Source organism: Rhincodon typus, chromosome 14, assembly GCF_021869965.1.
Source record: "Rhincodon typus isolate 14 chromosome 14, sRhiTyp1.1, whole genome shotgun sequence".
In the NCBI taxonomy this organism is placed as follows: domain Eukaryota; kingdom Metazoa; phylum Chordata; class Chondrichthyes; order Orectolobiformes; family Rhincodontidae; genus Rhincodon; species Rhincodon typus.
In genome coordinates, this window is record NC_063345.1 from 15718526 (window position 1) to 15734593 (window position 16068).

Below are 16068 nucleotides of genomic sequence, written 5' to 3' on the forward strand. Positions count from 1 at the left end.
GCCAATGTGGAAAGTCTTCTTGGGGCCTGGGATGGGGGTGAGGGAGGAGGTATGGGGGCAGGTGTAGCACTTCTTGCGGTTGCAGGGAAAAGTGCCGGGTGTGGTGGAGCTGGAGGGGAGTGTGGAGCAGACAAGGGAGTCATGGAGAGAGTGGTCTCTCCGGAAAGCAGATAAGGGTGGGGAGGGAAAGATGTCTTTGGTGGTGGGGTCGGATTGCAGATGGCGGAAGTGTGGGAGGATGATGCGTTGGATCCGGAGGTTGGTGGGGTGGTACGTGAGGACGAGGGGGATTCTTTTTTGGTTGTTATTGTGGGGACGGGGTGTGATGGATGAGTTGCGGGAAATGTGGGAGACACGGTTGAGGGCATTCTCGACCACTGAGGGGGGGAGGTTGCGGTCCTTGAAAAATGAGGACATCTGAGATGTACGGGAGTGGAATGCCTCCTCCTGGGAGCAGATGCGGCGGAGGTGAAGGAATTGGGAATAGGGGATGGCATTTTTGCAGGAAGGTGGGTGGGAGGAGGTGTATTCTAGGTAGCTGTGGGATTTGGTGGGTTTGAAATGGATATTGGTTTCTAGGTGGCTGCCTGAGATGGAGACAGAGAAGTCCAGGAAGGAGAGAGAGGTATTAGAGATGGTCCAGGTGAACTTAAGGTTGGGGTGGAAGGTGTTGGTGAAGTGGATGAACTGTTCGAGCTCCTCGTGGGAGCACGAGGCGGCGCCGAAACAGTCATCAATGTAACGGAGGAAGAGGTGGGGTTTAGGGCCAGTGTAGGTACGGAAGAGGGATTGTTCCACGTAACCTACAAAGAGGCAGGCATAGCTTGGGCCCATGCGGGTACCCATGGCCACCCCCTTTGCCTGTAGGAAGTGGGAGGAATTGAAAGAGAATTTGTTGAGGGTGAGGACGAGTTCGGCTAAGCGGATGAGGGTGTCAGTGGAGGGGTACTGGTCGGGCCTGCGGGACAGGAAGAAGCAAGGGCCTTTAGGCCATCTGTATGGGGAATGCAGGTGTATAGGGACTGGACGTCCATGGTAAAGATGAGGTGTTGGGGACCGGGGAATTGGAAGTTCTGGAGGAGGTGGAGGGCGTGGGTGGTGTCACGGACGTAGGTAGGGAGTTCCTGGACCAAGGGGGAGAAAGTGGAGTCGATATAGGTGGAGATAAGGTTGGTGGGGCAGGAGCAGGTGGAAACAATGGGTCGACCAGGGCAGTCAGGTTTGTGGATTTTGGGAAGGAGATGGAGGCGGGCGGTGCAGGGTTGGGGAACGATGAGATTGGAGGCCGTGGGTGGGAGGTCACCTGAGGTGATGAGGTTGTGGATGGTTTGGGAGATGATGGTTTGGTGCTCGGGGGTGGGGTCATGATCGAGGGGGCGGTAGGAGGAGGTGTCGGATCAAGGGGGCATGTGTTGCCTGGTTGTAACAGTATATCTTCACCACAAGGTGAAGCTTGGTTCATCAGTACCTACTTAAGAGCAATTAGGGATAGACAATAAATACTGGCCTAACCAGTGATGCTGACTTCCAACAGTTTCTTAGAACTTGCTCCTTTCTTTGTAAAACAATCAGATAGCTGACTGCTGCTATCCATACATTTCACTTTGGAGATTTATCCATTCTCCGCCGTCTGTTTAAAACTGCAATATTACAGCTCAGTCTTTTCTCATGTACACATTTTGTTGGATTTGCTTTATCCCTTAGTGGTATATTATCAATAGCACTTAATAGCAGCTGAATCTCTTTTTAGAATGCCTTCAAATATTTGCACCAAGAAAAATGTCATATCCACTGCTTCATCAAGAATGGAAGTATCTACTGCTAAGGTACTTTTTACTGCTCTTCTGATCTTTTTAGCTTCCCAGGCTAAAGGACAGTATTAAATCTCCTTTTCCCACAAAAGAAATTATATCCTTCTGCACTCAAGAACGCATTCTCGAGATCTGCATAGCAGCATCATCAAAAAACAAGAAATTTGATGTTCCTGTCATCTCCCAAGAATTGAAACTTCAAAACAAAGTGTTCTGTTTTTCAATGTTTAATTTTTCCAAATCATGTTTTCCGTGAAATATGATTTTTCACAGTTGCACTCAATTCTAACACTTTAAACCTGGTATCTGACACCTTGTTCGGGTGCCCAGGCAATTCAGCTGTCCATTTAGACTTCACAGTTCTTCCGTTTCAGTTTTGGAATCTGCTGCATCTTTTCGAAAGGCCCTACTTGGGTCAACAACAATGGAATTAATAATTTCCAAATCAGATTGCTGATTCAAAGTGATGCTTGATTCATTCTGCCTGATTTTCAATCCAATGTACTTAAAAGCTTAGAAATCTGACTTCTAATTTGAATTCTGCTTTAAGACCAAATATGACAATATTTTCAAATTCAGTGCTTTCACCCCAGAAATATTACCCGTGTGCATGATAAAGATGCTTTGCAGCTGCTACTCATGGCCCTAATAAAATGTAGCAGGGTCTATTTTTATTGGAAGATAACCCAATTTTAATAAGACAGAACTCATCATTAAGTACACAATTTCAGTGACATCCTCAAGACCATGTACATTTTTATTTAAATTGCAGGGTGAACAATTTCATTTAGTGCCTGCTTTGAAGAGAGAAACACTTCTTCTGCAGTTGCAGAAGCTCAACCTTGATAGCAATCGAACTCCATTCCCAAGCATTTGTTGCTAACTTTCAATTTTCAACTTTCTTTTCCTGCTGCCAGTGACTCTACTGCAAGATCTTAGCACGCCTCCACCCCCTCAGTTTTTCTTCAAAACTTTGTGCCACTAATCTTACTTTCGTCTTATATATCTGATCAGGGAGCACCTGTTTGGTGCATATCTACCAAAGTTACAGGGCTAGTTGTCCCCTATCTAGCACCTCTGTGAACCCCCAGATTCTCTTACATACAAATTCTCTCCAGCATCATAGATCTTGTTGTTTGACATTTTTTATTAATTTGTCTTCTCGTTTGTTTGTGGCTGAATAGTCTTGCTGCTCACATAGGCTTCTTGTCCTGGTATTATTCCTGGTTTGTAACAATTCTTCTTGCCCTTGTTCAACTACACCCTCTACTTGCTTTCCATCTCTTTCTTAACTGATACTGCTTAACCTTGCCTCTATACTAGGATTTCTTTGAATGGTTTGTGAGCTCTTTCTTCGGACACATTCACTCCCAGGTCCACTATTTGAGTTTATACTGCAATTTCTTGCCTTCCATCTTTGTGCTCCATGTCCCAATTATGGGACTAACCTCCTACTCCTCATCCTGTACATTTGTCCAGCTTTTATATTTTCTAATATCCTTCCCTGCATCTTTCTCAATTGAATAGCTCTTCTGATAAATATTTGACTTTAGAAGGGCCTCTTTCTATGCTGTAGATCTCTATGACTCCAATACTCTATGGCTTTTGGCAGTTGTCCATGACCAATAGAATGGATCTGTCTATCATCAGGCGAATAGCAATTGTGGCCATTTTATCCTCAAAGCTGGACAACATATAACAACAAGAGATACCTGTCTCTTTGTTATTTTCTATAATCTCTTCAGAGTCTGCAAATTCATATTCTGGAAGAATGTACCTGAACAGTCCAATTGCCATAATGAACAATCATTGTTTTTTTCCATCTTTACAATAACTTTCCTCAGGCCTTTTCATCTCCTCTGTCTTTTCAGGACTATATCTCCAAGATTGAAACCAGTTTCTATTGGCTTTGCCTTATATCTTAAAGCTCACAGAATTCTTTCCGAGGCATCGACTTCAATGAAAGCTTTTTTGCCTGCATACAAATGGTCTGAAAAAAACAGATCTAATTGTTGTCCTTCCCAAGCTGTGGGCTGATCACAATACTAAATAGAACTTTAGGATTCCCACCAATAAACTAATATGGGCCAAATTAAGACAAGTGGGACTAGTTTATTTTGGGAAACCTGGTTGTTATGGATGAGTTGAAACAAAGGGTCTTTTTCCATGCTGTATGACTTTATGATATGAATTATAATCCTCCAACCATCTGCAACAAATTCTTAGCATGTACAGCCCACACTAGTGCATACAGTAATTTACAGTTTTGCTAATCTGCCAACATTTCATGAGCCATTTAGCCTTAATGGTTCTTTTTATATATTTCTGGCTAAAAGGGCTTTATACTGCCATATTCATAACTATTATGTTGATATTTGCAAACATATTTCTAAATTTGTCATTTGCAAATTCCCCTTCAATATTGGTGAGAAATTTTGTTAGTGGCTAAGTCTGGTCCATGTGCACTTTTTCATTACCTTATCCACAATTACTTTCTGATCTTTACTATGTTATTATTGTTGACTAATAAAATCTATAAAATGTAAAGGTTTTCTTTTCCCCGTATGCCATTTTATTTAAATTCAGAGCCACTAACTATTTGAACGCTCTTGCTAAAGGCAAACTTATTCGAGGCTGTGACAGTGTTCTGTGACATTTCTCACAAATCTCACATCTACCCACTTATCAATTTTATAAGGTCATCATACTCCCCATCCTGCATCCCTTACTAAAATTTTGAAACTATGTAATGTTAACATAATAGACTTCTTTTCTTATAAATTTCAACTTCCTTATGACAAGAACACTTTTTTAATTTCTTTAGTAGAGCTGTTTTGTTCCATAACAGAATGCAATAGTGTCAAAAATGTGTAAGTTGCAAAGTTATAGATTTTCCAAATATATTTGCTTTGTTGTTTTTGTAACCAATTTTATCTGTGCTTTCTTCATCGATAGTCTACTTAGTAATACTGGTATTTTTCTAACCACTACATCCATATTAATAAAATGATTGATCCCAGCTATTTTACAAGGTATAATAATTGTTTTCAAATGACATTAATATGTTATCATATGTGTGTTGTCCCCAAATTTGAAACAGTTGGAACTCTCGATTTTCTTAACTTTGTTTCGATCTTTATTGCTCAAATTTAGGAGCATTTTAACCAGTCTATTTCACAAACAGCAGACCTGTCTCCACTGTTCAATACTGCACAATTGAAAGACTCTGACACCAATACATTCATCACTGGGCTGAAACCTCTAATGGCTAATACAATGCCCTCCCTTTGATCTGTATTGCCATCTTCTCCCTCCATTTCATGTTTAGTTTTCAAAACATTTTTTATATTATTTTGCACAGTACTTTGAATTGCACCGAAAACATTGACTGATTATACCCTGAGATTTCTGTGATTCATTCTCTTATTTGGATCCCAAACTCTATTAATTTCTCAAAATTATCATGAGCATCTCTAATACTCATTTCTCTTATTTACAGCTCTCTTTTTGTTTTGTCACATGCGACTTATATCTAGACAATCTCTCCACTTTTAAATATTTTTCCTGGTTATGTTCAGCCTTCTTAGGAGATTAAATAAATCAGTTCATCTGAATAATATCACAGACACAGGGCTTACTATAGAATAAAGCGACCCAATTAAATAAATGGGGATAAAATTGGTCACGGACCAGAGTGCAAAAGGGTGGAGAATGAATTGGCAACTTATTTCACAACCAGACAATTTTCAATTCCATTGAAAATTGGGCCTGGTATAAAACAAATTATTAATTTGCTATTTTTCTGAAGAAGGGTCTAGGCCCGAAACGTCAGCCTTCCTGCTCCTCTGATGCTGCTTAGCCTGCTGTGTTCATCCAGCTCTACACCTTGTTATCTCTTAATTTGCTATTACTGGATTTACACTACCAAAACTATGTTCAAATCAATGGATTTGTTCCATGCTTGTTATACTGGACAAAGGTTGGTAGCTTCATTGAGTAAAAGTGAAAACACTTAGTGATCTCTTGTGTGATCCACTTGACAGTTCCTTCACCTGTATGCCTTTGGAAGACCCACTGTGTGTAATTATGTTGCAATTTCCATTTGGTTTACAAATTTGAGTCAGGTGACAGCCAACATAACTAAATGTGTGTCAAAAACATTCTCTCAAAAGTAGCCAGAAGTCAACTAAACTGGGATAAGACTCTGTACTAAGCCCACAATGCCAAAGCGGAGGCAAAAAATCCAAAGCAACATACAGGAAATTCCTGAAACAACACAAAAGAGGTATTTCTTTTCAAAAGAAAATCTTAAAAGAGGACAATAATGAAGGTGTTATACATAATAATTTTCAAAGCTCTGATGTATAATTATTGTAGTGTGTCAACAATACTTGGTATTTTGAAACATGACAGATGCACACTCTAAATGAAAACTGAAAGAACTGCGGATGCTGTAAATCAGGAACAAAAACAGAAGTTGCTGGAAAAGCTCAGCAGGTCTGGCAGCATCTGTGAAGAAAAATCAGAGTTAATTTTTCGGGTCAGTTGTGAGGAAGGGTCACCTGACCTGAAACGTTAACTCACATGGAATGTTATAGAGCAGACTAGGAAAGGGCCAAATAATACTTCCATCCCAGGATGTTGTGGGAAATTAGGGGAGAACAGTACTGTTATGTCTTTATTTAAGAAAGGCTGTAAGGAGAAGCCTGGGAATTATAGACCTCTGAGTCTGACATTGATGGTGAGTAAGATTCAGGGAGAGCTTGCCAATTGGATACAAAATTAGCTTGATGGTAGGAGACAGACGGTGGTGGTAGAGGGTTTTCACATTACAGCCCTGTGACCAGTAGTGTTCCACAGGGCTTGGTGCTGAGTCCACTTTTGCTTGTCATTTATATAAATGATTTGGATTAGAATTTAAGAGACCTGGTTAGCAAGTTTGCAGATGACACTAATGTTGGTGGTATAGTGGACAGTGAAGAATGTTATCTAAGATTACAAAGAGATCTTCGTCAATAGTCATCACTCCTTCCTGTCCCAGAACTGATGTCCCATGAAAAAGAACCCTTGTTCCCACATCAACCCATCAACTTGTCTATTTTTTTCTGCTTTGTCTACTTCTGTGATAATTCACATGTGGCTCAGGAAATAATACAGAGATAAGAACATGGGATGCAGGAGCATATGATTTAGGAGTAGGAATAAAATCATGGCTGAAAACACATTGTCTTATTTCTTACTTTCCGGTCTGCCTCCCATAGCCCTTGATTCTTTTGTCTATCAAAAATCTATCTCACTCAGCCCTAAATCAATTTAAAGCACCAGCTTCTACTACTTTGAGGAAGAGAATTCCACAGTCTAATGAGCCTCTGAGAGAAAAAGAATCTCCCATCTCTGAAGGAAGATCTCTTATTTTTGATCTATACCCCTTAGTTTTAGTTTCCTCACAAAAGGAAACATTCTCCAGGTATCTGCCCAGTTTAGTTCCTTCAGACTATTAACCCCCTAGCATCCTGCATTTTAGTTAGAGCCTAACTCATGATACTCTTTCAGCATGGTCTCCTTCCTGTTCCTTCCAATTTGTTCTAACATGGAGTGCTGCAACTGGGTTTAAGCTTCCCTTTCCAAGCTCTTGCTGTGAAACATTCCCATACTTGGAAATCAATAGGGCATCTTGTTTTTATCTGCAAAGGGTGCCATCTCTCCCTTGTGAAGCCAATTCGGAGGGTAGTTAGTTGAGCGGCCAGAGTTACACACAGGCAAGACTAAGTGAGCACGGAAGGTTTCTCTCTGAAACAAATTATGAATTCAAATTATGAGCTGTTCTAGTTGGATTTCAACCTGCATTTCCCAAATTATTAGTCCAATACTTGGAATGAGAAGGATGTCTTATGAGAAAGCATTGGATAGGCTATGCCAGTATCCAGAGGAATTTACAAGAGTCAGAGGTGACTTGATTGAAACATATAAAATCTTGAAAGGTAGATGTAGAGGTAATGGTTCAACTTATGGGAGTATTTAGAACCAGGGGTCCCTGTTTGAAAATCAGGAGTTGATCTTTTAAAGGAATGATGAAGTGAAATGTTTTTCTCTCCTAGGGTTGCCAGTCACTTCCTGAGAAACTGGTGGAAGCAAACTCCTTGAATATTTTTAAAGTGGAGGTAGATAGGTCCTTACGGAGAAAAGAGGTGAGAGGCTCTCAGGGATAGGCAAGAATGTGCATTTGACATCACAAGCAGATTAGCATTGATCTTATCACATGGCAGAGCAGGCTTGCAGGACTGAATAGCATACTCCTGCATCTTGTTTGTACATTTGTAAGTGACATTGCTAGACAACTAATATGGACAACCAAGAGGTTAAGAGAAAATTGCAAGGTTTCAGGCACAAACAATTGACATAGTGGTAAGAAGTAGTACTATTTCTGATGGTATTATGTTGTAAATAAAACCCCAAAGTGTCAGATTGTCATTTGTTTCTCCCTTCAAGGCTGAAGACTTCTGTTAATTATGGGCACACTGTGATGGTCAGCTTTTTCTGGATGGAGAGTATGTTTAGAAAAACATTTTGGATCATATTGATCACTGTTGCATGGACTGTGTTTAATTTCATATTTCACAGAAATGTAAAGACAATGAAAAATAATCAGAGATGGCTAGATCATGAGGAGTGACTAAAAGCTTTGTCTAAATTTCTGGATTCTTAGAAGATCCGAAAACCAAAATGATCTTGGAAAAATAAGAATAGGAGGTCACTTAGCCAAACGGGCTTGCTCAACCATTCAATAAATCCTTTTTAAAAAGAAACTGTAGCCCTAGAATTCGCCACAAGAGGAAACATCCTATTATTATCTGTCCTGTCAAGCGTAGTCAAAATCGTGCAAGTTTCAATTAGATCATCCCTCGTAATTCTTAACTCTAGGAGTGTAGGCCTATCCTCGTAAGCCTACAGTCAGGGAGTCAGCTAAGTGAACCTTTTCTGAATTGCTTCCAACGCAATTATATCCCTCCTTAAGTATGAAGAGCAAAATTGTATGCAATGCTCCAGCAGTGGTCTCATCGATGCTGTGAACTGTTGTAGCATGTCTTGTCAACTTTTATACTCCATTCCTTTGCAATAAAGGCCCACATTCCATTTGTGTATCTAGTGTTACCTGCATGCTAGCATTCTAAGATTTAAGTACAAAGATACCCATATTCCCCTGATTCACAACATTTCTGCAAACTGTCTGCATTTAAATAATATTCTGCTTGTCTATTCTTTCTGCCAAACTAGGCAACCTCCCAGATGTCCAGACATTGAACCTAAGCTGCTAAAGGCATGGTCAAAAATGATGGTCAAAGACAAGGGAAAATGCATAGGAGCAGTGATTCCCAAGCTTTTCCCCCATTGTGACTCTATTTCAGTTCTGTTGTATTAACATGACCCCAGAATTGAGACAATGGAGTGGGCAGGATGGTGTATGCTGAAAGGATTCTGAGAGGTGGAGGAGGGGATGCAGACTGGTTGTGAGAGCGTGGGCGTCACCAAGGGGGTTGAGAGACTTGTGGTAGATGGTTTGTTGAATGGCTTTTCTGAGAGCGACAGAGGGTCGGGTTGATTCCAGTGGCACAGTAACTTTTGTATGCCAATTGGCCCATGAGTATATTTGTCATAGGGACTGTGCCTTAGGCCACTTGTCTTCAGCATACAATTGTGCAATAGAAAAGAAATAATGCATCAGAGTACAGGCAGTTAAAATTCAGGCTGACTGCCTGAGTAAATCCTTCAGTGTGAAAGTGAAAAAACTTACTTAAACCTGCTCGTGGAGATTCAGCAAAGCTTTTGACAAGTTTATGTTGACCTGAGCCAGTCATAGATAAGATAGAGTGAACAGGCACATCACTTTGGTGTATCTTGGGCAGCCCAACAGATGCGTTGAGCAAGAGGACCATCCCTATCATATATTTGTTGCCTCCTGGCTCATCGCCCTTACACATCACCAGGAAATACTTTTCCTTAAGCTTGATTCTGAGTAATTCTGTCTCTTTATGCTGACTTTTTAGGTCTACTGGATCTGTCATTCAGAATGGTTTGTATTTTGAGACTACAGACATGAAATTATAAATCATTATTCTAGTCCTTTTGTTAAGTTTAATATTCATGTTCAATTTGGCCTTGAGATCACACAACCCAGCCAGGCATCTTGGAGGATGAGGCTGGAGAAGATTACCGAGATGGGAAGAAAACTGTGAAGGGCTGTAAAAGCAAGATGAGAATGTTAATATTGCTTGAGTGGGAGCCTGTGTGGGCCAATAAACGTAGGTGTGATTGTGGAACAGGCCTTGTGTGAGTTTATTGTAAACAACAGGTAATTTCAACTTCACAGCGATAGAAAGAGGGAGGGTTGTCTAGATTGTGTTGGAATAGTCAAGTTGAGAAAATTAAAGAAGGGCCTGGATAATGCAGGACTGATAAAATGAACGAATGTGACCTAACACAAACAGATCTTTGCTAATCTCAGGTAGAATACAAAGATCTCCCTTGAAAATTATGAGAAAGATTGGTGGACCCAGTCCAGGCCTCTCGTGGAAGTGCCCAGTATCACAAATGCCAGTCTTCAACCATTTGAACTTACTCCATGGGATATCAAGAAATGGCTGGTGGCAGCGCATACCGCAAAGGCTATGGACCCTAACAACATTACAGCAATAATACTGAAGACTTGTTTCCAGAACTTTTTGTGCCCCTAGTACAGCTACAACACTAACGTCTACCTGAAAATGTGAAGAAAATTGCTGGCAGACCTAACCTGTCCAATTATTGCCCCATTAGTCTGCTGCCAATCATCAGTAGAGTGATGGTATCATCAACAGTGCTACTAATCTGCTCACTGATGCCTAGTTTGGGTTCTGGTGGGCCCATTCAGCTCCTGACCTCATTACAAACCTGCTTCAACATGGACAAAGAGTTGAACTACTAGGGGAGGTCCAAATGGCTGCTCAGCAAGGCCACGTTTGACTGAGCCATGTTTTGGCATTAAGGAGCCTAACAAAATTGGAGTTAATGTAAATCAGGCTTAAAACTCTCCACTGCCATCCTCCATTGTAAAGATAGAAGTGGGGACATTCATTGATGATTGCACAATGTTCAGCACCATTTGAGACCCCTCAGATACTGAAGCAGTCCATATCCATTTGCAACAAGATCTTGACAACATCCAGGCTAGAGTGGCAAATAACATTCACGCCACATAAGTTTAAGGCAATGTCCTTCTCTAGCAAGAAAGAATCTAACCATCATCTTTGACATTCCCATTAGCATTACCATCACTGAAAGCCACCTTTTATAATCCTGATGTGGAGTTTTCCATTTTCCAGAAGCTGAACTGGACTAGACGGAAAAATACCGTGGCTATAAGACCAGGTCAAATTCCAGAATTCCTGCAACAAATAACCCACTTCCTGACTCACCACAGCTTGTCCACCATCTCGAAGGCACGAGTCAGGACTGTGATGGAATACGCCCTACTTGCCTGGATGAGTGCAGCTCCAACAATACTTAAGAAGCTTGACACCATCCAGGACAAATCACCTGCCTGATTATTTGTGGATGCGCTGCCATTCACTCCCTCCAACACTGACGCACAGTAGCAGCAGTGTGCACTATCGACAAGACGTACTGTAGAAATTTTCTAAGGCTCCTTAGGCAGCATTTTTCAAACCCAAGACCACTGCCATCTTGAAGGACATGGGCAGAACGTACAATACATATGATCACTACCACTTGCAATTTCCCCTCCAAGCCACTCACCATTCTGATTTGGAAATGCATTTTTGCCCCTTCAGTGTCACTGGATCAAAATCCTGGAACGCACTCCCTAATGTGGGTGTACTTCCAGAAAATGGACTACAAGGTTCAAGAAAGCAGCTCATCAGCACCTTCAAGGACAATTCAGGATGGCTCAGCCAGCGATGCCCAATCCAATGAGTGAGTTAAAATAAAAACAATAGCTTTACAGGACTCCAATGTTTATTTCAGGAGCTGGATCCTTCTCGGATTTATGCTGCTATTGCTGTATTTATAGACCAGCCTTGCACCAGATCCAACTCTGCCAGCCATCTCTTCACTGTACACATATTGAATGGGGAGAAAGAAAGCTTCTGAGAGCACATAGATGGCATGAGTGAGACTTCAAACAATTTATGAACGTGTGCTTTATTTCCAATATTCAAATCATCAAATGTCTGACAGTTGTAGTTAGTATGACAGTCTACCTACCCTCTACCCTATCATGCTAGAACCCTTTCTAAGGGAGTGCTACACCTTCTCTAATGCCCAGCGAACTACAACATCTTGTCATTGTTCAATGTTGGAGCGTTGCATGTTGTAAAGCCTTCAAACAGTTGTTAATCTTAATTTTTATTAAACAGAAAAAGTGAAGAAGCAACAAACAAGAAAAGCTGCATTTGTTTCTGGGAAATAAAAAGGAGCTATTTGCCATTTGAATAGCAGTAATTTTTGTCAATGAATAATGACTTCACCCAGCTCACATCTCTAGGAAGCAGGTTTCAATGGTGTCCTGTCTGGCTTGCTGCACCTTACGCTACATTGCTCTGATGTGGTGAAGGCGATCTGCCTCCCACTCCTTTCTCCCTGAAAGATTGCTGCTGCTTTCTCAGTTCTTCAGTGTGCATCAGATTTGCTCATTGCCTGTTCCAGTTGTTCAGAACACAGCTCCAAGAATTTTGACAGTACATCTTGTAGATGATGCACACTGCTGTGACTGTGCATCCTGCTTGGATTGCACTGCAACATCCTTTTCCTGCAAGACTGATCTTCAGGTGGTCTATCATCTGCTGGCCCTGCTGAAGGAATGGCTAGCACTGTATTGATGCTTCGCCTCAGTAAGGGGGTAGTGCAATGGAGTCACTTGCCAGAGGATAGTGCTCAGCTCCCAGCGACCATTCTTGTAAGGTAAAACTTGACTGAGAACCACACCTTTTAGACTTTGAAATGAGGCAATGAGCATCCAACTAGCTGCATGTTATTAGGTGCTAAGAGAGCAAGCAAAGAACTCTGCGAAGCATCCTGTCCGGATGCATGCCTGTCCCTGGGGACAAAGTAGCCTGGAATTCTGCATTGTAATGAAAGGTGTTTGTGTGTGCTCTTAAGTGCAGTATTGGAATGGTGAACCAAACAATAGATGAGTTGGAGATGTGCCATGATCTCATAGATACCCATAAAATTCTAACAGGACTGGACAGGATAAATGCAGGAGGAATTTTCCTGATGACTGGGGGTCACAGTCTAAGGGTTAGGCCATTTAAGACTAAGTTGAGGAAAAATTTCACCACTCACGGAAAAGGGGTGTAGTGATTGGAACTAGGTGGATCTTTTTGACTGTGAGATGCTCTATTGGGGTTGTTAACCTGGGCCAATCAGGGAGCCCTGGCTGACAGATATAGACAGGAGATTCAGAGTCTCCCCACTTCAGAGACAGACTCCGAGCTGACTGGTCATAGCCAGTGTACTATGCACATGTAAATAAATGGTGACCTGGTGATGGGATGCCAGCCTCTGTGCAGTTATTTTAGTGTGCCTGTGGAATTCTCAGCTACAGAAAGTTGTTGGGTCCAAAACATTGAATGTTTTCATGAAGGAGACAGATATAGTTCTTTGCCAAAGGGATCAAAGGTTTTGGGGAGAAAGCAGGAACAGGGTAGTGAGCTGGATGATCAGCCATGATTATATTCAATGGAGAAGCAGGGTCAAAGAGCGAGTGGCCCAATCCTGTTCCTGTTTTCTATGTTTCTATGATAATAAAGTGAGGCTGGTCCCTGTCCAATGCCAACCTTTGTGGATGAAGAATGCACGCAGTTACTGGCGGTGGGACCTGCCCTTTTGGGGTATGCTGGCCGAGATGGAAACCCAGAGCAACAGTTAGCTGGAACTGCCAGGTACTTGTTCAGACTTTGATGCTGGAAGTTCAAGCCAACTAGTTTCTGTCCACTGCCTAGTAAAGCAGCAATAGGCATATAAATGAGGGGAGATTAGGTATGAATGAGGTGTTACTGCATGCAAATTGGCCTCCCGTCATTCATTAGCAAGGTTCATGTCTCACTGCTAAAACTTTGTGTAGAAAATTATACTTTTTCTTCTCAACAATGGGAGCCTCATTTTTCCAACCTCACTATATTTTCCTCATCTCCTTGCCATTGTCCAGTCGTTCAAGGGCTGGGAAGAAACATTGTTTAATGTTGAAATTCTGGAAGTAAATTTATTTGTTGAGGAATGATTATATTTTTGGGCAAAATTAAGACCAAATCAAACTAAGTTTAAAAACTGCAGCATCCGTAGAGAACAGAGATAAGCATTTTTCTTCACAGGTTAGCATTATGCTAATAACAGAATGCATTTTATAACTTTTTCTCTTCCCGTTATAAATAATTATGTTGGCAAAATAATAATTCTTGCAAACATTGCTGTGTACTAATGTTTTATGACATAAATCTAACCACAATGACTGCATTACTGTGAAAGTATTTTTGCAAAAAAGTCCTTGTGAAATTTATTGGGTTTGACAAAAAGTTTCATGTACATCATTTTGCAAGATAGTAATTTTCAAAAGCATGCTCCATTAACATGTAAAATAAAGGAAGGACCTCCGGAATGAAATAGAGTTTTATGGGCCGATTGATTTCAGAGAAACTTTTATTGGTCAATTGCCAGGTAAGATACAGCCAGTTCAGGGTTCATGCTGCTTTGAAACGAGAGGCATCAGACAAATTGCCATGTCAAAGGTTGCAGCACAAAAATATTCCAACTCACTTGATCAACTTGCAAACTGGAAGACTATTGTCTGAAAATTGTTGTTGGTGCGTTCTTAAGTTGAGCTACAGTTACTTGAGGGAAATAAATGCACCAATTTAAAACACGGTTTGGCTTTTTTTTATACCTGGTACACAGTCTATATTGACACTCACATCACTGAACAACCAATGAATAGGAGCAAAAACAGAAGTTACTGGAAAAGCTCAGCAGGTCTGGCAGCATTCGTGAAGAAAAAATCAGAGTTAACGTTTCAGGTCCGGTGACCGTTCCTCAGAACTGTGAGTAGGAGAATCATCCACCTTTGTGATCCTTCCTGCAAACAGGAGTCACTGTCATAGCTGGAACAGTACACCGGATTTTACAATTGATCATAATTGTTCATAAAGCCTTATCATAGCATCATATAGCTCAGAACAAGACCATTCAGCCCATTGTGTTTGTGATAGATCATTGAAATGAGCTGTCCAATAAGTCTCATTCTACTTGTTCATTCCTGTAACTAGCAAATTCTCTCTTTCCAAGTATACATATAAAACCATTTTGAATGTTACTGATACATCTGCTTGCAACATTCTTTCATGCATTTCATTGTGGATCATTATAATGTGCTGTACCTTAAAATAAAATCTCCCCATCTCCTCAATCGTTCATTTGCCGATTATCTTAAATCAATGTCTTCTGATTTCTAACCTGTCAGTTTTTCCTCATAAATTTGATTGGCTCTATTCATTTACCTCCAACCCTCTACACTCAAGGTAACTATCCCAGTTTGTCAAGTCTTGCCACGTAACTGAAGTCTGTTGACAATGGCATAATGCTAGTAAACCTCCAGAAGATCTTCTGTAAGGCTTGAAAGGCTAGGAGTCATATAGGGAAAGAATTAATGGAGTAGGCCCAGGATCTAGAAAACATCAGGAAAGTGGTGCACTGCATCATATAGTTAACAAAAACAAGCCATTAACACAGTGCTAAATGACCGGCACTTGTAAGAAATTCCTCTCTGTGAGATCAAATCTTCAAGATGAGCTAGAGTAAACATAGGATATTTATAAGTAGAACTGTGATGACAGAGTCACTGTAAGCAATGTATGTAAAGGATTAAGGTTAAAAATTACATAGGGCAGCCATCAATTCTAAGATGGTGGCAGCAGAGTAGCAGCCTTCATGCACGGGTCCTGAGCCTGGGCCTCATCCACTTCCGTCTGTCTTTCTTTTCTCTGTCTCTTACTTTTACTTTTGCTCTTTCTTTTTTTTTGTCCTTTATCAGTGATATCGGTTCCCTTCCCGGACTGTTGGCAGCAGCGGGTTTGTTTGCTGAAATGGTGGTCCCAGGTGGCAGCAGCGGCTGCAATGTAAGCCGGGGCGAGACATCAGCCGCTTCAGTGCGGTGGGCCTAGCACCGGGTTTGAGCCCAGTTCAGTATCCAGCTGCTTCAGTGCGGTGG